A 25,060-nucleotide genomic window follows, 5' to 3' on the forward strand; every position below is an offset into this window, starting at 1 on the left:
TATTTTCAGTGAAGGGTGTTTTTTGCTGTGACCAACTGTTCCTGAAGCCCATCGAACAGTGAAGACAAAAAGGTGATTTCTTTTTGCTTGTTTGTTTTCGATAGTCTCAGAGCTAAATCTGTTCAACTTCAAATTGCACTGTGATGTAAGACACTACACAGAGAGATGGCTGGGAGCCACAGCGTTGTGATCTTTGTCCTCATATATATCTACAAATAATTCTTTGATTAATCTAATAGTTTTTCTTGCTTCTGTTTGGATTGTGGATATAAAGGAAAATAAAAGAACACATGAATCTCCTATGTATTAATACCCCCTTCTGAGAACAGGATATTGTGTATTATTACAAGTAAGTCTTTATCTCTTTTGAATATGGGTCTAGCTCACAGCAAAGAGATATTTGGTTACGTGCAAACGAGTGTCCCTTCCCTTCACTGCAATAAACTAGAAGCTTGTCTCTAAATTTGTAAGACAGCTGGCTTGTTCAGTGTGGTCCCACAGCAGGCTAGGGACGGCTAAATGCATTCCCAATTTTAGACGTCCTGATACTCTTTATTTGTAGGATCTGCTGCGATGTGTCTGAGTTCCCTTTGCCCTCAGAGACTTCTTATATCATGTGGCCTTGGGGACTAGGAGTACCAATCCTTCTTTCCCTCCGTTAAGGTGATCAGCAGCGGGGCATGAGCCATCCATTAAGGCTGTCTTCTTGAGGTTGGTACCAGAGCCAGCTTAAGGCAGATGGGGTTTGAGGAAATGCACCCCAACATTCGGTAAATGGACATATAGATGAGTCATTTCCTTGGGGCTCAGAATCGAATGCTTCCAACCAGCAATAAATTCACATTAAAAATTGATTGCCCTGTAATTTTTAAGAACAGCCAGGCCTGCTGGTACAAGCTAATGTTTCCATGAGGTGAAAGAAAGCTGCCTGGAGTCGGTCTCTCAGCCCGTTGGTGGGATGAGGTGCGGAGGAAGGAGCGGCGGAGGGGAGAGAACAGAGACTCAGCTTTTTCGTACTCACCTTCTGCTTTCATAGCCTGGGGGTCTAAAGTGGGAGAAGCTGCTTTTCTGTCACCATAGCAACTTCAGTGCATCACCCTGGGATCAGGGTTTTGAAAAGCAAGGAATGCCAAGCTTGGAGGAGTTAGGGGTGGTAGAGAGAGGATGGGGTTTTGCTAGAAATAAACACAATAAGGTGGCAGGGCAATAGAGGAGAGTGGATTTATGGTTTATGACATTCCTAAAATATCTTTATTTAATAATGAAAACTTCATTATCCGGGCATGGGTTGAAGTGTTGCTATGGGCCCTCTGAGGATCCCAGCAAAGATCTTTCATCTTGACAGAAGTTCTAAATTACAACATTAGTGTTCTAACCGAGAGGCTGTTATTGCCTATTTGGTCTGTCCAGGGAAATGAGGCACACGTTGCTGGAGAGTGGGTTATTGAAATCTAATAGCTTGGAATATTAAAAATGGGGGCTGGGTTGAGGGGAGGTCTCTCTCTCTCTCTCTCTCTCTCTCTCCCCATGAGCTGGGGATAAATTAAGTGATAAACCTGGGATGTTTACCAAAGTTTCATTATTTTTCAGGGAAAAAAAGTAATTTATCTTTATTATGGCCAGAGCCATTATTATGTTTCACATCATTAAGAAGCCGACGTAAGGAGACCCCTAAAGCTAATTTTCAGACCAACTATATGAGCCTATTATGCCTTTATTTTCATCCTTGGTATTTCTACCTCCTTTTTAGCCACGCAGCCTGACCTCCAAAAAAGTGTTTGGACTTCAGATGTTTCAAAGACAATTAGGTCTAACTGGCTCCCGGTGTTTGACTAATGGTCAGAACAGATAGCTCTCCAGATCACAGTTCAATTTCCACTCCTTCTGGCGGGGCCGGGAAAATGGCCTGGCTGGGCCGGGAGAATCAGAGAAGGCCCACGTGGGTGAGCCGACGACTCTCCGCTCTTCTTTCCTTTGCCCCCTCCCTTCTTCTCTCTTCCCTCCCCACCCCATCAGCACAAACATAGTCACCTTCATTTTCTGTTTCTAAGGCCAGTCTCCCCAAAGGAGAGGGAGCTGCCTCTGTTATAATAATAACAGCCCAAGAGTGGGCTTACCTTGTGCCAGGCACTTTGTTCAGTGCTTTCAATGTGTTATCTCAATGAAGCCTTGCGCCTACTTCTGAGATGTAGCTTAGAACTCTACTTCTGAGGGAGGAAGCTGGAGTCAGAGAGAACAGGTAGCTAAGCGAAGACCACATAGTTCATACCTTGCAGCACTGGGCCTTGAATTCAAGCCTTTTCACTCAGAAGCCCAGACATACTGCTTCTAAGGGCTATACTGTACTGCCTCCCATGCATGGTGATGCCAGAAGTTTTCTCCTGCCATGCCCCCGCCCCCCGCCCCGCCATATCCCCACCCTCATTCCATGAAGGCTCTCCTTAAGATGAACCCAATATTAGATACTCCTTTGCTTTAAGAAGGAGGCTGGATGTCCCTTTGTAAAATAAAAACGTATTCCTGGTTATAGGGTGGTAAGTTTGTGGCCAACTTTGGTCAGCAATGATGTGTCATTTGTTTAGGGGGAAGGGGTGTAATACTATACAATAATTCAGTTCTTCTGGAAATACTAAATGAGATATGGCATTGAAAATGTCTTTTAGAGCTATGGTACCAGACAGGGCCATATCCTTCTATGTGAGTTAGTATTGTGATTACCCAGAAGGGTGTTCACCAATCAGCCCGTGGCTACAGAGAACTTCATTCATTGGCAGAGAGCAAGGTCCTGAAGGGTTACAAAGTAGGGTGGTCAGTGTGGCTGGCGAGAGAGAGAAAGAAAGGCCCTTGGCTCAGGGCACTGCTGGGAAGTAGGCTGGAGAGAGGCCCTGCAGAGGGCACTCTGGGCAAACAAAGAAAGGGCACGAGGTACACGCGCAGGTGTGTGAGCACACAGACACGTGTGCAGGACGGGCATACGTTGTGGGAAATACAGGGAATAGAGCAGATAAGCTGAGGAATGGTGGTGGCCTCTGACAAAAGGAAAAGCTAACACTGAGAAGCAAACTTTTCCTTTTGCATTCTTCATTCCTTATTCAGGCCAGTGCCCATGTATCCAATTCAGGGGTTTCCAAACCTGGCTGAGGTTTAGAAAGAAGACTTAAGAACCTTCCCAGGCACTCCGCCAGACTCTGATTTAGTAAGCTTGTGGCAGGGCCTGGGTATTTATACATTTTAAACATCTTTCTGGGTGACATCTACTAAGCACTCAGCCTCAGGGCCTGTGCGGACACGCGGCCCACATGGCTCTTCCTTTACACACCCTGCGTTCCCCTCCTTCCTGTGAGGCTGCACCTGCTTAACACCTCCTCAACACAGCTCCTGGGCGCGCATCTCCTCCTCAGTGTGCCTTCCCTGACCTTGTCTGCTCCTTTGTTATGCAACCTAGAGAGCTGAGTTCTCTTCCTTCAGAGCACTTCTCTCAATTCATAATTATATTCTTAGAAGGCGAGATTCCATAAACATGAAGCAAAGACTATATTTGTTTTATGGAACGCCAGTGCCTCTCCAGCACCTAAAACCGACCAGAACATGGTTTGGTGATTAACAATGTATGTAATTTTTATTGTTTGTCTTGGCCTGGGTTCCCTAGACATTAGGAACGACTGAGGAACTTAATAGCTCTTTATTAGGGAGTGCATTCCAGTGGAAAGAACTGTTAGGATATAAGAAAGCTAAGACAGTAAAAGCAGCAGAAATAAACACAAGGGAAGCAATGCTGAACCAGCTACAGCTTTGTAACAAGTGCAACTGATGGTCTTCGCTAGGCTTTCTGAAAGGCCCAGCGAATTAACTGTGTCTAGGGGAGCAGGGTCGGGGACTTGGTGGCCTCCCATTGGTCAAAGTGCAACTCATGAAGAATGAACTTCCCTGTACTTCTTGGTGGCGTCTTGGTGGTGGATCTAGACCACAGGGGCAGGCGGTCATTGCCGCAGAAAGGGATTCTTAGTGTGTTGCTATGGTGGCAGCAGCAACAGCAGCTGGGCTTTGTGACTGTTGGTATAGCACAAGCGGTTGCTGTGGCTACATCAGCTACCAAAGGAGGCAAGGTGTGGACCTGGGTGAATAGATGGATTTATCCCACATCCCTGCTGCAGGCTGGTTGAGTCGGCAAGTGAACTATCCAGGGTCGATATTGGTGAGAAGATGAGGATGGTAACCATTAGGATGGTGATAATGATGCTGATGATGATGTCATAACTATGACAACCAATGCTTCGTTACGTCCACATGGTGCCAGGTAGAGAGCTTTATGGCGAATTCACAGATACAGAGATAATGCCCAAATACCCATTCTGAGAGGGATTCAGGGTAAGAATTACTCATTCCCAGCATTACCATCCTAACGGGCCCTTATCACTTCTACCCTAATCACCCAAGAGCTTCCTAAAATGGTCTCACTTCCTCCATCTTTTCTCTCTATTTCATCCTTCTACCTCTTGATCTTTCTAGTACAGTGCTTTCACCATGTCAGTCCTTTGGTCCCTTATCATATTATATCGATTTAAAAACCTCTGCCTGTCATCCAAGACCCTTCAGCATAGACCCACACTCTCTATTCAACTTGATTTTTAAGGATGTCCTTTTTAATGGGATGGCTTCTTTGTATCACCTACATGCTTTTGTTCACTCTAAACATCATGTCCTTTCTAAAAATACCATTTCCTATCTAGAATCCAGAAGCCTTTCTCCTGATCTCCACCTGTACAGATCCTTTGTATCTTTCAGTGTGCATCTCAAGTTTCATATTCACCAGACATCTACCTGTTATGTGTTGAATTGTACCCCTCTAAAAGATGTTCAAGTCCTAACCCAATACCTGTGAATATGATCTTATTTGGAAATGGTTCTTTGAGGAAGGTCAAGTTGAGAGGTGATCATTAGAGCAGACCCCAATCCAGTAAGACCTCTGTTTTCATGATATGAGGAAATTGGGAGACAGATGTGCACTCAAGGAGACTGCCATGTGAACATGAAAGCAGGGATCAGCATCATGTGTCTCTAAGCCAGGGAACGTCAAAGACTCCAGCAAGCCTCCCCACGGTCCCCAGAAGCTAGGGGAGACGGAACAGATTCTCCTCATGGCCCTCAGAAGGAGCTAATATGCCAACACTTAGATTTGGGACTTTTAACCTCCGGAACTGTGAGACAATAAATTTCTGTTATTGAAGCCACCCAGTTTCTGGTACTTTGTTAGAACAGCCCTAACAAACTGAGACATTTTCTTAGAGTTCTTTAGCTATTCCTGCCTTTCTCATTCAACATTTCTAAAGCATGCAGCCTTTACCTCACAATTTAGCCTTTTTAAAAAACATTTATTTTTGAGAGAGAGAGAGAGAGAGAGAGAGAGCGAGAGAGCGAGCGAGCACAGTGGGGGTGGGGAGAGAGAGAAAGAGAGAGAGAGAGAGAAAATCTGAAGCAGACTCCAGGCTCTGAGCTGTCAGCACAGCGCCTGATGCAGGGCTTGAACCCACAAACTGTGATATCATGATATGAGCCAAAGTTGGATGCTCAACTGACTGAGCCACCCAGGACCTCCCCCTCCCCCCGACTTAGCATTTAAATATATCCTTGCTTGTATTATGAACATTATGTGCATCACATGTCTTGTTTCCCTGTTAAGCATCAAGATCTTCAAAACTACAGACCATAGCTGCTACATAGGTCTTAATCCAGAACTAGCACATAGTAGTTGCTCAGTAAATGTTTCTTCCTCAGTCAGCCTGGGTTGTATGAGATTTATGTCTGTCTGCTAATATGAAGTTCATTCTTATCTTTAGTTACAGTATGTGAGGCCAGTGGATAAGTGTTGCCTGGGAAATCATGTTGCAAGTAATGACAGCCAGGTCCAAACTGAGCTGTCGTCTTGGCTAAGTGCTTTAAGCAAGAGCCAAGGTATTTAGTTCAGTTGGTGCCAAGAGGCCAGGGATACAGGTGGCTGCCTCCTGTTCTCCCAGATGAATACCTAAGGCTGAATGCAGGCTCCCTTGGCAACCATTTGACTCATTCCCAAGCCATCTGCAAGGTAATGCCAGGCATATTTCAAAGGGGCAGGTAAAGGATGAGTAATAAATATTGTTGTGTTGCCCATTCTTCTCATCTAGAGGGCACCAAGTCTTGCCTCATGAATGGGGCAGGTAGGATTGGTTGACCCAAAATTCTTGGTCCTGGATTAGCACTATTCATAATAAGCATTGCTGGGTTCCAGCCAGCCAAGAGGTACGTGTATTTTCACACTGAAATTCTCTTGTCTCCAGATTCTGGATAGATCTCAGAGGGATTAATAATCTACTGGTAGACCTTCTAAGACCTGATTTCTTAGAGCTAAAGACCTAATTTGCCTTTCAACATATTTTACATCAGGAGACCTGGCCAAGGGATATGTGTCTACACTTAGGGATGGCCTCTTTTCCTGATAGCTTTTTATGACTTATGACTAGGTTTGTCATAAGAATATACAGGTTATTAAGCAGGACATGATAGCTATCGTCACTTTGCTAACATCTTCCCAAGCTGTTACAGACAATTGCCCACTTCTTTTTTTTATTAATATTTTTATTTATTTCTAGCAGAGAGAGAGAGAGACAGCATGAGCAGGGGAGGGTCAGAAAGAGAGGGAGACACAGACTCTGAAATAGGCTCCAGGCTCTGAGCTGGCAGTCAGCACAGAGCCCGACGCGGGGCTCGAACCCACGAACCGTGAGATCATGACCTAAGCGAAAGTCAGACGCTTAACCGACTAAGCCACACAAGCGCCCCAACAATTGCCCACTTCTGATGGCAGTGTCTGACGTTGATGACCAGGCCCACTGGACTATTTTCCCCATTGAAAAGAGTCTGAGTGAAATGCACGCTGGTGGCACTCCCACAGCAGCAGCCTCTGCAGAGCAAGGGCTTTCTTTCAACTCAGGTCTTCCTTGCCCTTCATGTTCTTCTCTCCAACTTGCTTCAGGAAAAATACTTCTTTTTCTTTTCTCAGGTATGCCTCCTGAGCTCTGGTCCTGCCTGCTGAGGACCATATAATGTGAATTTCAAGCTGTCTGTAGAACTAGGCCTCCAACCCCAGCCAGCTCAGGACATTCGGCATGGTGAGCTTCTATGGTTTTAGGGAGCTATTGCAAGTGACAAGGAGAACAGTCATCACGAGACCCGCCAGCACTGCCTAAAACACAGCTTGTCACTGAAAATGACGCCTGACTAGAGCTGCCATTGAAGTGAACATGGAGCTTCTTCAGAGAGAAACGAGGTGCCAGTCACATAGGAGGCATGAACCCAACCACTGGGGTCTTCAGGAATTATGGGTAACTCCTTCTTGTTCAAAACCATTTGGATAAAATAAAATATATCAACTTTCTGTAGGGAATTGAACTGATTCTTTTAAGGGGTCATCAAAAGCAGAAGGGTAGAGTGATGGGAAGGTTTTTTCAAGATTGGAGAATGACTTAAGCTTGGGTTATGCATTTCCAGCTGTGTATTCACATCCTGCCTTTGCCACTGGTCTTTCTCCAGGAAGACAAACAGGTATAGATGGAGGGTATAAGGCTATCAGATTGAGAGGAGGTCTTCCTTCTGGGCCCCAAATGAAAAGAACAGTCTTGTGATACCTGCACCCCCTAGGAGTCTCAGATTTCCTATAGGTCATTTATTTGCTCACATGGGTGACTTAATTTCCTTATAGACCAGAAAGCTGAGAGTTGTTTAAGGACTGAAACTGAAAGTTGTTTTGCGGATAGGGACTCCTGAAACTAAGTTGGATTCTCTAAGCATTTATAATGCCGTGAAACCTAGTAAACCTTTGCAACTCATCGGACCCATAATACTCTTACCTGTTCTCACTGCATTCTCCTCTTTGAAAATAAGGGCATGTCCAGTAAAGTGGAGAGTTGGGATGAGTCACTTTGAGTGACAGGTACAATAGAGATACTTTTACTGTTTAGATGGATTCTGGTATAAATGAGTTTATAAAGCTAAGAATCATTCACTTTTTAGGGGTGGTTAAATTTGGAGTAACATGGGGTGTACCTAAAAAGATAAATTTCTGAGCTTGATAAGATATGTTGACTTTGGAGTTGAGTTTTTATCTCTCTTTCAAGATGGAATGCAAGTATGTTGAGGTATTAACACTGCCCTATCAAGGTTTTCATAATAGTTAAGTGAAATGAGAATATGAAAACCATGGTTGGCACTTATACAATCCTGGAATTAAGAGCCTCTTTAAATTTTGCACCAAGTACCTCTTTTACTCAGTCCTGTTAAAAATACCCTGCATGAGGTTTGGTACAGAACTGGATATTCAGAGTCCCAACTTCTCCTTCAATGTTAGTTGATGGAATTGGTTAGGTGATTTATACCCAAACCTCTATATTCCACCCTGGGCCCATCAGTGTCTTCCATTCATCTCTAGGTGTCCCAGTCTGATGCCCAGCCAGGGTCCTAGCCAGCATAAGCCCATGTGTGGATGGAGGGAGTGAAATTTTGAGTCTTTGAGAAGAACCCAAGCAATTGCACAATTTTAAGATGAATGCCAGCTAGCTTGCACCTCTGGCAGGATGAGGAGCCAGGTAGTAGAGCTCATCTCTGGCACCAAGGGCAACTACAGTTTTAAAGGAAATGTTGACAGGGGCGCCTGGGTGGCTTAGTCGGTTAAGCGTCCAACTTTCGCTTAGGTCATGATCTCACGGTTCGTGGGTTCGAGCCCCGCGTCGGGCTCTGTGCTGACTGCCAGCTCAGAGCCTGGAGCCTATTTCAGAGTCTGTGTCTCCCTCTTTTTCTGACCCTCCCCTGCTCATGCTGTCTCTCTCTCTCCTAGAAATAAATAAAAATATATATATAAAAATAAATAAATAAAGGAAATGTTGACAGTACAGTTTAGGTCCTTAAGAAGTCTTGGATTAGGGAATGTAGGTTTTTCATCTCATTGCTTCCCATTAGAGTGAGCCTCTACCCTGAATTGACTCAGAAGAGCCCAACTGCCTGTGTTTAAATCTAGCCTTGCCACTTGCTGTGTGACCTTGAACATGTTGTATGACCTTTCTATGTCTCAATTTGTTCATCTGTGAGAGGGGGATAATATGGTATCGATTTCACAGGGGATGTGAAGAATGTGCGTAAAGATCTAGTGCAGCATACATAGTAAGCTCTCAGTAAAAGTTATTCAGTGACATTATTATTATGTCAATGACCACATAGAAGAGGAGGGCTATAACTCAACCAGAGAAATGATCTTATACAGCAATCTACTGCTTTATGGACACTTGTTATTGGGAGGGGAATGATTTTGCCTCAGAACAAAATGCAGCACAGGAGAATTTTAAGCAACATACCCTCCACTACATTTAAAATATGACTCATTTCTCCAACCTAATTTACACCCTTTATTTAGAAACACACCTTTTGTTAGAGCAGCACACACCTGTGGTGTATATTAACAGCATTCACTGCAAAAACTCAAGTTAAGAGACGGGCAGAAAGTGAAGGATCTAATATTAATGAAGTACCAATCATGTGCTAGGGAAACATACATTATTTTATTAATTCTTCTAAAGAGTCATGTACAGTGTCTTGTGTCTCTTTTATAGATGTAAAAGTAGTAAAATTTTCCAAGGTCAGGAAGCTGGTAGATGTCAGAGCTGTTGACGTTCATTCTATTGGACCATGGAACTCTTGACAAGAGCAATCTTTTTTTAAAGTTTACTTATTTATTTTGAGAGAGAGAGAGAGAAAGAATGTGTGTGTGTATGTGTGTGTGTGTGTGTGTGCGAGAGAGAGAGAGAGAGAGAGAGAGAGACAGAGAGAGAGAATCCCAGGTAGGCTCCGAATGTCAGCGCAGAGCCCAACTCGAGGCTCAAACTCACAGACTGTGAGATCATGACCTGAACAGAAATTAAGAGCTGGACACTTAACCGACTGAGCCACCCGGGCACACCCAATGCGAGCAATCTTTAGTCCTTTTCCTGTGTCCCCCTCGTCACCCCTTTCACATTCACCAATTCTATTGTCCTTGAACTCTTACCCAAGGACTCCCTCACAGGGAGAACAAATGAGCCTCATTGGCTCGGAAACACATTTGTTTGGGGTGTGGAAGAACAGCATGATGGACAATGGGAAGCAGGGATACAATGGTGTAGTGCAGCTTAATTAAATTAGTTCAAGATCATGGTAAATCCTGAAATGGGAACACATCCATTAATGCTGTTATTATTATCAAGGACACGAATGGCCCATTGAGGATTGATGAGAGAATAAACTGTCCATATGCTGTGAACCATAAGGAAACAATTGATAGGAAAAACCTTAGCGAGGAACTTTGGATGGGATTGATAATGCATCCTCCACAATAAAACACACACACACATACACATGCATAGTAAAAGGGATGTATGCCTGGCATCTGGTTAATCAATGAACTGTGAAGGGACTGAGACAATAAAGTGAGCAGGTTCCACATTAATATTATAATATGATATGTTTATAGGATGGGAACACTCAAAAGTGATGCCGGCAGCAATGTATAGGAACTATTTTAATTGAGTTCATGTACTGCAGCAGAAGCACAGACTTCATCCATCATTCAAAGAAGAGGGTCATAGGAAGGGAAGATTTTGGCCTCATCTGCCCCTATAAGTGGCCTTTCATTTTTATTAGATGTAACCAGTACGATGCATTATTTTAGCCATTGACTATTTAGCCAGGGAAGTTGTTTAGGAAGACACAAGCCTTGGCAGTCCTATCTATAACCAAAGGATGTTAAAATAAAATATGCATATCTTAATGCCTTCCTGAAGCCATAAGCCTGTTGTGGTTCACTGGGGATCTGTCTCTGCCTGTATGATCTATGGTGTTATGGACAGAGGGGAGGTAGATGCAACCAATTATACCCATGGAGCAAATCCGGAGAAGAAGAGATGTATTACAGGCACAAGGAATGATTTGCTGCTGAAAAGGGCTCCATTGGCCCAGGAAAGAGGTTAGAGGGAAAAGGTTCACAGCATAAGGATGCAGATATGTGCCAGGGAATGTCATGAAGGGCTGCCAAGGGTGAAACAAAGGGGAACTCCCCACCTGGAAAATGTTCCTCCTGATAGCAATCTGTTCCAAGTGAAATCAAATGGTTTGCAAAAATGCGCTGGAAATCACCAACGTTTCATGGGTTTGGGGTGTGAAATTACTCAGTGATCAGGCCTTATGTGTACAGCCTGTGGATGGCTTATGAGTATTGACCTTGAATCTTGATAGGACCCACTGGGTTTGCTTTCAGGCCCACTCATTCAAAATGGAGATACTCTCTCCAGCCATCAAGTGATGGAGTGGCGCTTGCCCTCTGACAACCACTCTACCGTCAAGCTCTGACAAGTCTCTGAAAGTTCCTGGCACCAGACTTTTCTGTTAGTCTACTCCAGTGGCCTTAACCAGGGTGAGGGCTGGAGGTCTACCACTCACCAAGTTGTGTATTTATGTCAAACAGTCTGCTCTGTGCCAGGCTCCATGCCGAGCTCTAGGAAGAGGGTGGTGGCCTAGACAGGCTCCATCTTCTGCTCATGGGGCTTATTTATAGCTAGGGGTAGAGAGAGTTGGATCAACAATTACAGTGAAGTGTGATCAGTTCTAAGAGAGAAGAAATACAAGTTACCATGGGAGCAAAGGGCAGAGATAGTGACTCCTCATCTAGACTACAAGAGAGAGAAAGGCTTCCCAGGGCATCAGTGTCAAAGCTGGAAAAGAAAAAAAAGGGGAACTATTTCAAAAAATTGCTCATCATCCTTTGAAAGGGCGATGCTCACTCTTCACCCCCTACCCCTTCCCTTTGCCTCTTGCCCTCCAGCCCTGAGGAAATCCTTAGAGGCTCTGGAAAGGGCCACGCTCTCTCCTATCTTTGAGCCTTTTTATTCTCGTGTGTCTTTCTCACACGTCAATTCCCATCTATCCTTTACAACTCTTTTCATCAGGAAATTTACAAAAGCCAGCTTGCATGGCAGTGATTGCTGTCACCTAGCAGACCAGGATTCAGTCTGATTCCGCCCTTGAGTTGTGAATCCTTGGGCCAGTCACTTCACTTTGCTGGGCCTCATGTTTTAGTTTGCAAATTGGGGGTAATAAAAGTACTTTCTACTGGGATTTGAAGGGACCTAATAAATGGTGGCCCTCCTTTCCATCCATGTTTTGGATAAATTGGAATAAATGACAAAATAATAAAGCAGATGACAAACTAAACATCCACGTTTTCAGTGATTAAGCTGCTACTCAAGAAAATGGTTGTTACTCTATTTTTTATTGATTGTAGGATGACGTCCTTTCTGTTCACAATGAACATCTTTCTTTCTTTAAAAAAATTGTTTTAATGTTTATATATATTTGAGAGAGAGAGAGAGAGACGGTGTGAGCTGGGAAGGATCAGAGAGAGAGGGAGACACAGAATCTGTGCTGTAAGCTCAGAGCCTGATGTGGGGTTTGAACTCACAAACCGTGAGATCATGACCTGAGCTGAAGTTGGACGCCCAACCAACTGAGCCACTCAGGCGTCCCTCACATTGAACATCTTTGGATTGAAGTGCATCTCACAATCAATAGCATCTTACCATTGCTTCTGGCCAGGTGGCCATCATGACATTATTGGTACCTGTACACACATGAACTTGAGTTATTCTTGCTGGCAAGACCAGGCCACCGAACCTCTTGATATTTCTGTCAATAAACTACTAAAGATCATTTAAGGAAGGAATGAAAGTCCTGGTTGTTACCTAAAAACCTTCTACTGACACCTTCTAAAAGGTAAAGTGCCAGCATTACGATCTGCAGAATGGAAGTCTGTAGAAGAAAATCCCAGAGCGGATTGAGTCCTCTAAGACATCTTGCTGGCAAAAAGGAAAACGTAATACTGTAAATTAAAGATGTAGATAATTCTGAGTGCCAGAGGCCGGCTCCAGCAGGTCCAGAGGTCCCTGAAGGATGGATGGTGTCAGCGAGGGAAGAATGAGAGAGCCACCAGAATCTTTCTGGACACCAGGCAGGCATCTCTACTCTGACTGGGGCTCAATTTTTTTTTATAATTAAGTGTTTGGGGGATGGCACAGAAGTGGCATTTACCTTAGACAATGATTTTTGATGATAAATTTCTTTGATATGTAACAATTTCCCAGAACATAGATTTGTAGAAGACTCATGCATAACCTTTATCAATAGAGATTGAGGTAGGTGATTTAGTTGCTTATCCTATGGGGAAGGAAGGTATCTTTAGCATACAAGACAATGTTTTTAGCATAAAAAGGGTGAAGTTAGTTCTTTGTGAGCAGGGGTCAATAGCTTGTTTGTTTAAGGAGAAATATTAAGAAAAACAGGTCTTTCAGGAAACACAGTGTCTGCTCCCATAATCACAAAAGAAGAAGTTCCTACAATAGGTTCCTTCACAGGGTGCAATCAGCATATTGAAGGCCAGAATAAGTCATTCCAAATACTGATCAAAAGATGCCTTGGGGGTCGGTGCTCCAAGCAGAAACAATTGGGTGGGGGTGGATATCTGTCACCATCTGACCTGTAAGAATCCGTGCAACTCACCTTAACCTTATAGGGAGTTCTTTCTTCACCTATGAACTCAGAAATAGCTCCCAACACATAGGTTAAGTTGTATATAGATAGGCTAGGAGTCATTCTGTCTGGCTCACAAGAGAACGAAATGTTTTTGAGCTGGTTAATACATTGTTTGTGGAAACTGTTTTGACTTGATGCTGAATGTGTAAACACCATGGAGGCCCTAAATGTGTCGGCCTTTGTATTTGGGTTATGTTTTAGCTACTCTTAGCCTATTCTCATCCCAGTCGCTAGGGTAAGGGAGGGTGTTTGTGGAAAGTAGGCCTTAGGGAAGGGACTGCCATACGTCACCAGTTAGAAAAGGTATAAGTATTAACTTAAGTTCTGCCCTTATCTGTTCCTTAACTCTCAATTAGGCTCTTTGTCTTGGGGCCAGGCTCAGTTGTAACTCTTGTGTTCTTAACCCCCTTTATTATCTAAGTCTTGGGTCTGCAAGGCCCGTAGGAAGAGCCTTTTGACAATCATCCACTGTGCTTTCATCTAAAATCTCTTTTGAAAAGGCAGGAATATGCTTTTCCTTATGAGGTATCTGTGTGCAGAATATCGGTCTGATGTGAAATATTGTGAGGCCTGGTCAATACCAGCAGGCTCATTTCCAACATGAGCCAGTAGTAGCAGAAGGAGATACCAGTTTTCATTTCTCATGGCAGGAGCTGTGCAAACTCTGCCATTTCCTCGCTGTGACTGTCATCCAGCGAGGCCGGTGCAGCTCCCAGCATCTGAGTCAAAATGTGTTAGACCCTGGGTGGAGGGGGGGGGTGAGGAGGGGAAGGGGGATGCGTGGCTTAGTCAGTTAATGGCTGATTCTTGGTTTCTGTTCAGGACATGATCTCATAGTTCAGGGGATCGATCCTTATGTCTGGCTCTGTGCTGGTAACACAGAGCCTGCTTGGGATCCTCTCTCTCTGCCCCTCCCCTGCTTGTGCACATGTGCTCTCTTTCTCTCTCTCTTTCTCTCAAAATAAATAAACTTTAAAAAAAAACCCAGTTAGGCTTTGTATTTTTTTTTAGAAAAATGATAACCAACTTATTTTCCTTTTTATGTATACAAAAGCGTGGTATGTCACAAACACTACAATATGTCTAGAAGAAACAGTCTTATTCAACAAGTATTTAAAAATTCAAAGTGATAGGATTGCATTGCTTAATTTTTAGTGTTTTACTTTCTTTGTGGTACATAAAGTAATGGGGCAGCCTTCCACTTGATGGTGTCTTCCCGGAAATGAAATACAATGTATCTGCAGGCAAGTGGGTTTCTAAATGCTGAACCATAGAGTTGAGCCACTTTATTCATGAGGACCAGAGCCCCATGTGTTATAGTCTATAGAGGCAGCACAGGATTATGCTTCGTGTGAGAAGCTTCTTCCCCAGAAAAGAGAAATAGAAGGAGCTAGATTATACATCTAATTCCTTCTTCCAAACTCACAAAATCACTCTTTCTCTGTGAGGGGGGTAGAGAGAGTTTAGGAGTGTTATGCGCACAGAATTGTCTCCATGTGGAAGAAAAGATCACAGAAGTGGCAAAAAGTGCCTCATAGGTTTTTGTGTGAAAGTGTAATAAAATGGGTATTTTAAATACTGCTCAACTGTCTTACTAGCATTCAGTGTTACTGATGAGAAGTTTGATGTCAGTCTGATTCTTGTCGTTTTACCATTTTCTATTTTATTTTGCTCCCCCGTCCTGTTTAGAAGATTTATTTTCTCTTTGCCTTAGTATCTTGAAATTTCAAAATGGGCCTTTATTTTTTCACTTAAACTGCTTAGGATTTTGTTAGCACTTAAATTTTGAAATTAATGTGTCTGTTCATTTCTGGGAAATGGACTGTTACTCATTTGACAATCTCCTCTCCTCTACTAAGTTTCTGGAATTCTTCTTAGTCAATGCTGGGTCTCCTGGACTGAATGCCCATGTCTCTTATCTTTTCCATCTTTTCCATCTTTCCATTTTTTAAGACTGTCACCCCACCCTTCATTTCCAATAGTTTTCTCCTCCCTTCCCTTCCCTCCCCTCCCCTCCTCTCCTCTCCTCTTCTCTCCTTTCCTCATCTCTTTTCAAATAGGTTCCATGCTCAATATGGGGCTTACACTCACTACCCTGAGATCAAGAGTCACATGCTGTACTGACTGAGCCAGCCAGGCACTCCCTCCAACAGTTTTCTTATTATTTCTTTTTTCATAGCTTCTTACTCTTGTTTTACAGATGTAGTATTTTCCGGAACCTCTCTGGAGACTTTGGCAGACTGGAGGAAGTCAAAGATGTAAAGCAAAATAGAGCTGGTACGGTGGACTGATGGGGTTCTGAGTGTTTGCCTGGCAGTGTATTGATTTCAGGCATTGCTACTTCTTGGGGTAACACATCTCATGATGGCAGCTTGAAAACTTGCTGGCTTCTTATGCTTCATTTCTTTCTGGACATCTTGGCTCAGAAGTCTCACATACCTTCTTGGCATCCTGAGCTTCCCAGTATCAGAGCATATATTTACTGAGTGGCTACTATGTGCTAGAGTCTCTCCTTTCTTCTTTGCTTTGACCCAGCGTCTGGATCATGGTGTGCATTCAATAAATGCTTATAGAATATATGATTTTATTTAAATGGATTTTAATACTTGCTTACTGAATATCTCTTATTCATGTAACCAACAGAATACAAAGTGTTGTATGTCGTTAAACACAAAAACACCACCAACAAAAAAGTCACAGCCAATATTATTGTGGAACTTATAATTTAGTAGAGGAATTCAGCCACCACAAGGAGCAAAACTGCAGAATAATACAAGACAGTATTCAGATAAGACACGGCAGAATGCAGACTTCAGATGAAGTGCACAGAAGGGAGATGTTGCCAGATGGAAGGTCTGGGGTAGGCTTCAGGAAGGCTGAGCCCTTCGAAGGGGCCATTCCTATCACGGGGCACCAGCAGTAAAGCTTCACAGACAAGAGCTATGTGGACCCGTCCCTTCCTAGTCATTGGCATTCACACAGTGCTATTTACATCATGTGTCTTCCTCCCAGCCTATAGAGAAGAGGAGGCATGACCAAAGGCACGAAATATGCTTTGCCACTTCCTGCCTGGATCCATTATGAAGATGAGTGTGATCATCTGCCCAGCAGTCTTTCGACCTGGGGCAGCAGCAGCTTTGTGGGACTGTGGCCACCCTTTCACCCCTCCTGCTCTCTGTTCCTTTCCCAGGCTACAGACAAGCCTCTCTATTGTCATCCCTTTGATTTGTATTCCTATGATGCCTTGTTATTTTTTCATCCTTGTTTTCCTTTTCCGCCTAATGGCAGGTGGCAGTCACTTGGACAGGACTCAAACCATAGCTATTTCTCCTTCTGCATAGATTTCCTATATTACTTCTACCAAAAGCTATTAAATGTTGCCGTTGACATTTTCTTGTTGGCCACATGACAATAACAACATTCAGATCTCTGGCCAAACACCTGCTCAGGAAATATGTTGCTGAGAAACTTGAAGCCTTTCTTCTCTCTGTCATTCTTATCCCACACCCCTGGGCGACATTGACTCGATAGCATGGCTCTGAAGTTTACACTTCCTAACCTGGCACTTACAACCTTCACGGCCAGATCTGTGTCTACTTTGCCAAGGTACTTCTTCCCTGGGGGCCTTCTCATGTTTGATGGGGATGTCTAAGTCGCAGGGCTTAGCTAAGGGGCTGGTTTGGAACCAGAACCCGTCTCTGATTTTTAGTCCAGTGTGAGTTTCTTTCCACCATCCAGTCTGCCTGCACTTTTCCTCTGCAGCTGATGGGGACATCTCTTCCTGATGAGATCCTATAGCATGTATTGCCTAGGCTTCTCAAGTGACTTTTTTGAGGGGGATGATAATTGGATTTTATTTTTTCAGTGGTCATACAGTAAAATTGACCTTTTTTCTTTCAGTTACAGTTCCAAGAATTTTAACATGTATATAGATTTGTGTAATGATATCATACACAGGACACAAAAGAGTTCTAGCACCCCCTAAAATCCTTTGTTATCTCTTTTTAACTGAGATATAATTGATATATAACATTGTATAAGAGGAAGGTGTAAAATGCCTTGATACAGCATACTTATGTATTGCAATGTGAATACTACCATCACATTACCACATCACATCATGTAAGTGTCATTTCTTTTTTGTGGTGAGAACATTTCGGATCTAGTCTCCTGACAGCTTTCAAGCATATACTGCAGTGTGGTTAACTATAATCACAATGCTGTGCGTCAGATCCCCAGAACTTATTTATCTTCTAAGTTCAAGTTTGTACCCTTTGAGCAACATCGCCCCATTTCACCACCCCCAGCCCCTGGTAACCACTGTTTGACTCTGTTTCTGTGCATTCAGCTTTTTTCAATTCTCAAGTGACATTTAATCAAACAGTGCCCTGTATTCCTGGTTAACTTTGTTCAGAGTTGATATTTAGCTGGTATGTTCCAGTGTGGTTATACAGGTTGTTAAAATATCAAAAGACTTCTGTGGTGGTATGTAAATAGCTGTTACTCTGAATCCCTAAGGAAACTGCCCCCACCATCATCCCCCCATACTGCGGGCCCCCACTCTGGGGCCTTTCTCAGATCTCCTTGTGATCTTGCTATTAGGCATAAACCTGGTTCAGTAAGGGGACCTCTAACCCTAGCCTTGTGGCTAGTGTTTATTCTTCCTGGTTGATGCCATACCATTTGGATTGGTAGATATTTTGTTGTTGTTGTTGTTTTAATCTTTTTTCTTTTAACGTTTATTCATTTTTGAGAGACAGAGATGAGTGTGAGCAGGGGAGGGGCAGAGAGAGAGGGAAACACAGAATCCAAAGCAAGCTCCAGGCTCTGAGTTGTCAGCACAGACCCCGATGTGGGGCTTGAACTCACGAACTGGGAGATCATGACCTGAGCCTAAGTTGGACACTTAACTGGCTAAGCCACCCAGGCACCTAGGCTTGGTAGATATTTTGAACAGCAGTCATGATGCTGTGTGCTTCTCATGGAAATAGCTGCAAAGCTCATCAGCTTGCATGGCCAGTGAAATGGTACCAATATATATACCTGCTTGGGACTTTCACTCGCAAAGTTACTGGATGTCAGCAGTATCTGTTTCGATTTCTCTTGCCCCTTTAAGAGCACGTGAGCCAGTCTTCTTGCATACTGCCTCTGCCGTGGCCCTCACTCTCCTCCTGGCCACAGCTGCATGAGTGTCTGCATTACTATTACTGCTAGTGTCTTCCCCAGTCTCCACGCTCCTCCCTTCACTCGTCAGGAGCAGTGTTACCTGCCTCTGCTGCTGCCACCAAGCACCTCCAGCCGCCATCTTGTCATTCTTCTTGGGACGCTGCTCACAGAGCTAATGCGTTCCATTCCTCAACCACTGACATTTCCTCAGTGGCTGCACACCGTTGTTCTATCTGAGCCTGCAGTGCTCACTCACTAGGCGGCTCACTCACGGCTGCTCCCCCTGCCCCCCCACCCCATGCTGCTCCCTGGCATTCTGTCCTGTTCCAGGTCCCCAGATGTCGCCTCTCACTTCCGGCAAGATTTCAGAGGTTACACGCATGCAGCAGTGTTGTTTAGACCCTTAGGATTAGAGATTTGTTAATGTTATACACAAGCTTTTGTTTTCTTGGAATACACCTGTGTACCCGGGAGGCTGCACTGAGCGTGCTCTAGTAGAACCAGATCCCTTCTTCAGCCCGCACGCCATGTTGCTACAACCATCTCATCTCATCATGCCAGACAGCCATTTTTTCCTTCCCTCAGAGTCGAATGCCTTTTAGGTGTGGATCCCACAGTCCTCCAGTATGGATTGGTCTTCATTAAGTTCTTCCTCAAACCCATCCCAAAATTTCAGAAAAGTCTATTCCTCTTTGAACACCAACACTGAGAAGTGAGGTTCCAACTCCCCCCCCCCGCCCCCCAGAAGGTTCCTACATGAATCACCCTGTAAAAATGAACACTGGGGAAGGAAAGGCATCAGCCTCCCATCAGAAATTTCTGTTTAGATTCAGCCAGGGTCTCCTCTTGGCATTCTCATACCTAATTGTCACTTTATTGGGGGCAGGATGGATTCTCCCCCCTGCTCCCGCCCACCTTTATATTCTTTCATATCATCCAACATAAGACTAGGCATCTCATAGACATTTAATAAAACTTCATTCAGTGAATGAGGGGATACATTCATTTCTCTGATGGACATCATCAGAGCTTATGACACCAGGGGCTTCCTATTGTGCTGTGTGTCCTAAGGCTTCAGAGATCTCATGAGCCTTTGAAAATTATAAGTGAAGATTCTGTGTACGTGAGTGTTTTTTGTGCATTTGTTTGTTTGTTTTGGTTTTTTTTTTGAAAGGGAAGCCTATAGCTTTTTTCCCTGAGGATTTTCATACAAGTCTATGCCCTTCTACCTTTAAGGTAGGTAGGTTTTAGGAATATTCAAGGGTGTTATCTTACTCAGATGAGAAGTCATGATTCTTAGTGTCTCAAAGTCTGACTGAGTCTAGAAGGATGTGGAAATGGGTGCCTAGGTAAAAACATACAGCTCTCCAGGTCATTCTGTCTTAGAAGAAAGGACTCAATGCTTTGCTTACTTACTGGTCAGATCTGGCACTGTCTCGTGGCCTGGGTTTTACTGATGTAGAATCTTCTTTGTGACCGCTGTCCCTTGTCAGCCTGGCAGTCTAGCAAGTCATGCTCATTTCCTGGTCTGTCTGTGTCCTTGTTATCAATGTCACCATGCAGTTTTCAAATAAGCTGTTTAGATCATCTATTTTGGGGAATCATTAGAAGGCTCCCCGGACGTATGCCTGAGTCTTTTCCTTCAGAGTCATGCTCAGAGGGGGGCATTGAACAAAGAAAGATGAGTCGTGTGAATGACATCTTGGGTTGAAAATGTACTTGAGATTATCCTTTAGATGTCTTACAAGCCTAAAATCAGCCTACCCTGAATCCATGATGCATTTATTAGATTAAGATACTGTAGAAGTAAACTTTTCAAAGTGGGAATGGGGATGGGGATCTTCAGGTGTGAAGAGTTCCATCAAACCGTTGTAATTAGAGTGCTTACCCATGGGAACTAGCTTCTCCAGTGTATGCAGTATCATGCCCTGCTATTACCCTATGCTCTCGAAGCAGCAGGCAACGGTTTACTTTTAGAGCAACTAAAACCGGTATAAGGACCCCCAAGCACTTCAGGAGCTAAAATAATATAACTTCCATCCTGTAAGAATACCTCCAATGGGCTAGACATTCACAAGACTTTTTACCACCTTTGTATTTCAACAGTTTGTAGGAGGGATAGATAGAAAGAAAACAAGAAAAGAGAGAGGCAGGGATTGTAGTCCCAGCTCTCAGCAGGAGGCAGCCCTTAGATGGAGCCTCCCTCCTTTTCTTCCAAGAGGATGCTATCGGGATTATAAATTACCAACCCCAGGGAATCAGCTTGTCCCTTTAAGGCTATTAAAGGGACCGAGATGAGCCGGATTCCCAAATGAGTTTAGAGGATTACTGGACCAGGTGGAAGGTGGTTGCCCAAAGGGGAAAGAGAAATTGCCTTCTAGTATATCGTTTTGGAGTTGTCCAACGTTAATCCCCAGACTGATTTAAGCAGGAGGAATTGGAGATAGTAATGGCCAATTGGCTATTGCTTCTTCGTGATAACAGCTGGTGCTCTCACAACAGACTGCTTAACCAAGGTACGGAGAACGGGAGAGGTACGCAAGATGATAAAGGAGTGAAGTGGGGGGTATCAGGCAGGGGTGGGGGCCGGGACAGGTTTGGGGAACGCAAGTGTCCTCTGCTTCTCTGTGACTAAATTCTGGGAAGACAACTCAGGCCTGCTTTTGTTCCACGCAGGGACAATAGCTTCCGGGCGGACAGCACTCTTCTGAGGCAGGAGCTAATTTTCTCCCTGGATTAAGGAGAAGATTCATGAGGTCAACGGTGTGGGCTGCGCAGCCCACTCAGAGGCTGTCCCGGAAGCATCCATCAAGCCCGAGGCCAGCTGTCCAGTCTTTACCATTGGCAAATATCTATTTTAGGTTGACCCCGTCCTCACTTGCTGGAGGCTGGAGATGTTATTCAGTATGTCAGGGAACTTATTAAACTACTAGATGGCAATTATTTGAGTTACCTTAAAAAAAAAAACAAACACGTCCTTGGACATGTGCGGTCTGAGAGGATCTTAGGATGGCTTTCTGACAGGTGGGAGCCCTCACACAGGCCTTCAGCGGGATACATGGGTGGAAGACCTCACTGGCTCCCACCAGGGCTATCACACTACCCATCTCACCCAGCCTGGCTTGTCTTCCAAGGTGCCCCCACACCAGTGCTCCTGCACGTGGCCCTCATTCTGTACTTCCTCCAGCAGAATAGTGCTGAAATAAATGCCTTTGCTTAAACCCCCCAGAGTCTCACTTTCTCCCTTTGCAACAGTCCTCATTCCTTAGCATATCTATTATCTCACTGATAATCCAATTCCAACTTTCCTATCCAGGCTTATCTCCGATTACGTTTTGCCCAGCACGTTCTCTGAGAAAACCGCCTGGTTTTCCGCACATGTGTGCCTCTCTTTCCAACATTTGTTCTTGCTGCTCTAACCAGAATCGCATCTTCTCTGTCTTTTCTCAGGGACCGGTGCCCCTGTTACCTCGTCTGCAAAATCTCTTATGTCCCTCCCCTTTCCTCTGCCCTTCCCCATTCAGGCAGGTGTCACGCTCTCCTCTGCTGTTCTCCAAAGGCGTTTTTTTTTTTTTTTTAATGGATTTCTGCTAGAACGTTTACCGGAGCTATACAGACTCTATTGTAATTTTGCGCTTGCATCTCTGTCTTCTCCACAGTGGTGTTCTGGGTCTTCAGGAGTGGGTGTTTTCTAAGGCCACCAGCAGCCCAGCCTCGTCTATGTTTTTTTCCAGCTTCAGCACCGAGCACAACACTTGACAGAAAGATACACAGTAAACACTCATTGGAAGAGAGAATGAGTGAAGGCTCACAAGAGTGTAGAAAGTGGGGCACGGACTCAAAGGCTCTGCATTTTTAGATAGAAAAGGTCTAGAGAAGGTCACCTCATCCCACACCCCGCAGGGTCCCTCTCCCACCCTCTGCAGACAACGTGCACCTAGCCCTTTACTCTTCTGTTCCATCATGTCTTGTTGCCCTCAATTGCTTTAGTCTGAAGTTGACCCCGCATGACAAGCAGATCAACTCCTAATCTGCCAGAGCCCCAGTTTTTCTGGGATGTTTGAAAGCTCCTGACAGAACCGGAGGAGAGGCAAACTGTCGGCTCTCACTTGTCAGCTCTCTGAGCAGCCTGTCCAAGGCTTAATTTGCACCTTGAAATCCCCCGAGGCCATGGGGCTCTGATTGCTGGTTTAGGCCCCTTCAAATAACCTCTCTTTGGGGATAAGTAGAATAGAAGGGTGGAGGGTAGGGGGTATTCCTAGTTTCTTCCTGCATTTCCTCATAAAGGCGGTGATGGGGTAGGGGTGGGGAGGGACCGTAGGCGGGGAACCCGAAAATGAACAACGAACAGACTGGTTTTAAGTTTCACATCAGAGCAGAATACTGATGGGGAAATCAAGGGGAGAACCATTTAAAAAACAGAGGAGTCCATGTATACAGCACTGTCCAAGAGGCGGCCGAACATCGACACAGGGAGCCACGGAGAGCGCTAAGCCTGACTCAGTGACAATAAAGGAGGCAGCTAAAGCACAGAGATCTCCCTCGTCTGCCGGGCTTCTATCGCTTAATCAAAACTGACTCCAACTACTGCAGCTGCAAAAAAATGTTCCCAACCTTCCATTAATTTCCATACAATAACCCTCTAATGGGGGAGCTGTTCAGGGGAGGAGGACAATCAATCTGGCCTAATGACACACCAGAGACCTGGGGAAAATGCAAACGTGGAGCAATTCCATGGCAGGTGCAACCTTGGAAAGCATTACCATTTTTCTAAGTTAATTTGTTCCCTTGATATGTTTGAAATCCATATTTGTACTTTAAAGGTCTAAAATGCAAGATGATTAAAAAATATAACCGGATTTTTGTAAACCTTTCAGCAGTAGCAGGTGATGTATTAGCCGTCTCCATCCTTCCTCTCCCCTGTGAGCAGGGACCACTTTGCCTTCCTTTATCCTTTGCTGTCATCCTAGATGACTGTTGAGTCTGTGTTGTTTACTATTTTTAGGTTCTGCCCTGGCTCTGCTGGCCAGAGCCCTTTGGTGCTGATAGAGGAAACTGCCACTAGACTGGCTGGCTCTCTGGATGGGGTCCCAGACCCCCAAGGAGGAGGAGCAAGAACAGCCGGGCCATGGATTGGTTGCCCAGAGGCTGTGATGTCTTCTCTCTGTCTCCAAGCTCGGACTCCCAGCCCGGCTCTTCCTCCCAAACAGGTGTGTGAAGAAGCGTCCAGGAAAATGGAATCCAGGGGCGCCTGGGTGGCTCAGTCAGTTGAGCGTCCGACTTTGGCTCAGGTCATGATCTCATGGTTCGTGGGTTCGAGCCCCACGTCGGGCTCTGTGCTGACAGCTAGCTCAGACCCTGGAGCCTGTTTTGGATTCTCCCTCTCTCTCTGACCCTCCCCTGCTCAAGCTGTTTTTCTCGCTCTCAGAAATAAATTAAACATTAAAAAAAAAAAAAAAAAGGAATCCAAAGTTGGCACTCGGCCTCCATTCAGTTTCCCAATTTCTGAGTTTCCTTAGGTCTCCCCTGGGCTTGAGGCTGGTCAGGCTTGGCGGCTTGAAACTGGCCCCTAGAGGCACATTAATGCCTCTCCTAGATGAACCTGGCGGTTCCCTTTCCTCTTAAAACTTGTCCTAGGAAATCAAAGGGCAAGTACTCTGCTCTACTGAAATGTGCTCCCTCCCTCTCTCTCTCTTCTTCAAATTCCCATTTGGGATCAAATGATGCCTTGCAGATTTCTGATCCCTTGTCCGCCATCTTGCCAGAAGTCGAGTAAACTAGCTGGGTTTATGGAACATGAGGCCACTTTCTTCCCTTCTGTCCACCTTTGTCTGGGGAATCCCACCCTGAAAGAGTCCTTTCTAGATTTCTTCTTCCCATGTTTCCTGTCGCTTCTCTAGAGCCCCAGTGATTTCATTGGCAGGGGGATTCAAACAGCCAGAACCTTACAAGTTCTTTCAGCCTTTGGAAATACGGTGACATTTCATTCCTTTTAATGTTAAAGTTTATGGATTAATCCAGAAATTCTCTGAGGATTTGGAGGTATTGTGCTTGGAGATTCAGCTCCAAGGCTTATGATGGCGATTAGAGTTCAAAGGTTGTGTGATATTTAACTCTCTTGTATCTGGTGCTCTGGGATGAGTTGCTTCTGGAAAGAAGCACAGATCTTTTTTTTTTTTTTTAATTTTAAGATTTTAAATTTTATTTTGACAGAGGGAAAGAGAGGGAGGAAGGGCAGAGAGAGAGGAAGACA

General features: G+C 44.5%; 1 long non-coding RNA gene across 1 annotated transcript; it reads left to right on the plus strand.

Annotated features, from left to right (window-relative positions):
* Positions 1–4,143: 4,143 nt before the first annotated feature.
* Positions 4,144–7,411, plus strand: LOC120230470. The gene is made up of 2 exons (XR_005528033.1): positions 4,144–4,297; positions 7,037–7,411. It is a non-coding gene; the product is annotated as an uncharacterized LOC120230470 (long non-coding RNA).
* Positions 7,412–25,060: the final 17,649 nt, after the last annotated feature.

This window comes from Hyaena hyaena, unplaced genomic scaffold (assembly GCF_003009895.1).
Source record: "Hyaena hyaena isolate Hyena2069 unplaced genomic scaffold, ASM300989v1 scaffold_43, whole genome shotgun sequence".
Lineage (NCBI taxonomy): Eukaryota > Metazoa > Chordata > Mammalia > Carnivora > Hyaenidae > Hyaena > Hyaena hyaena.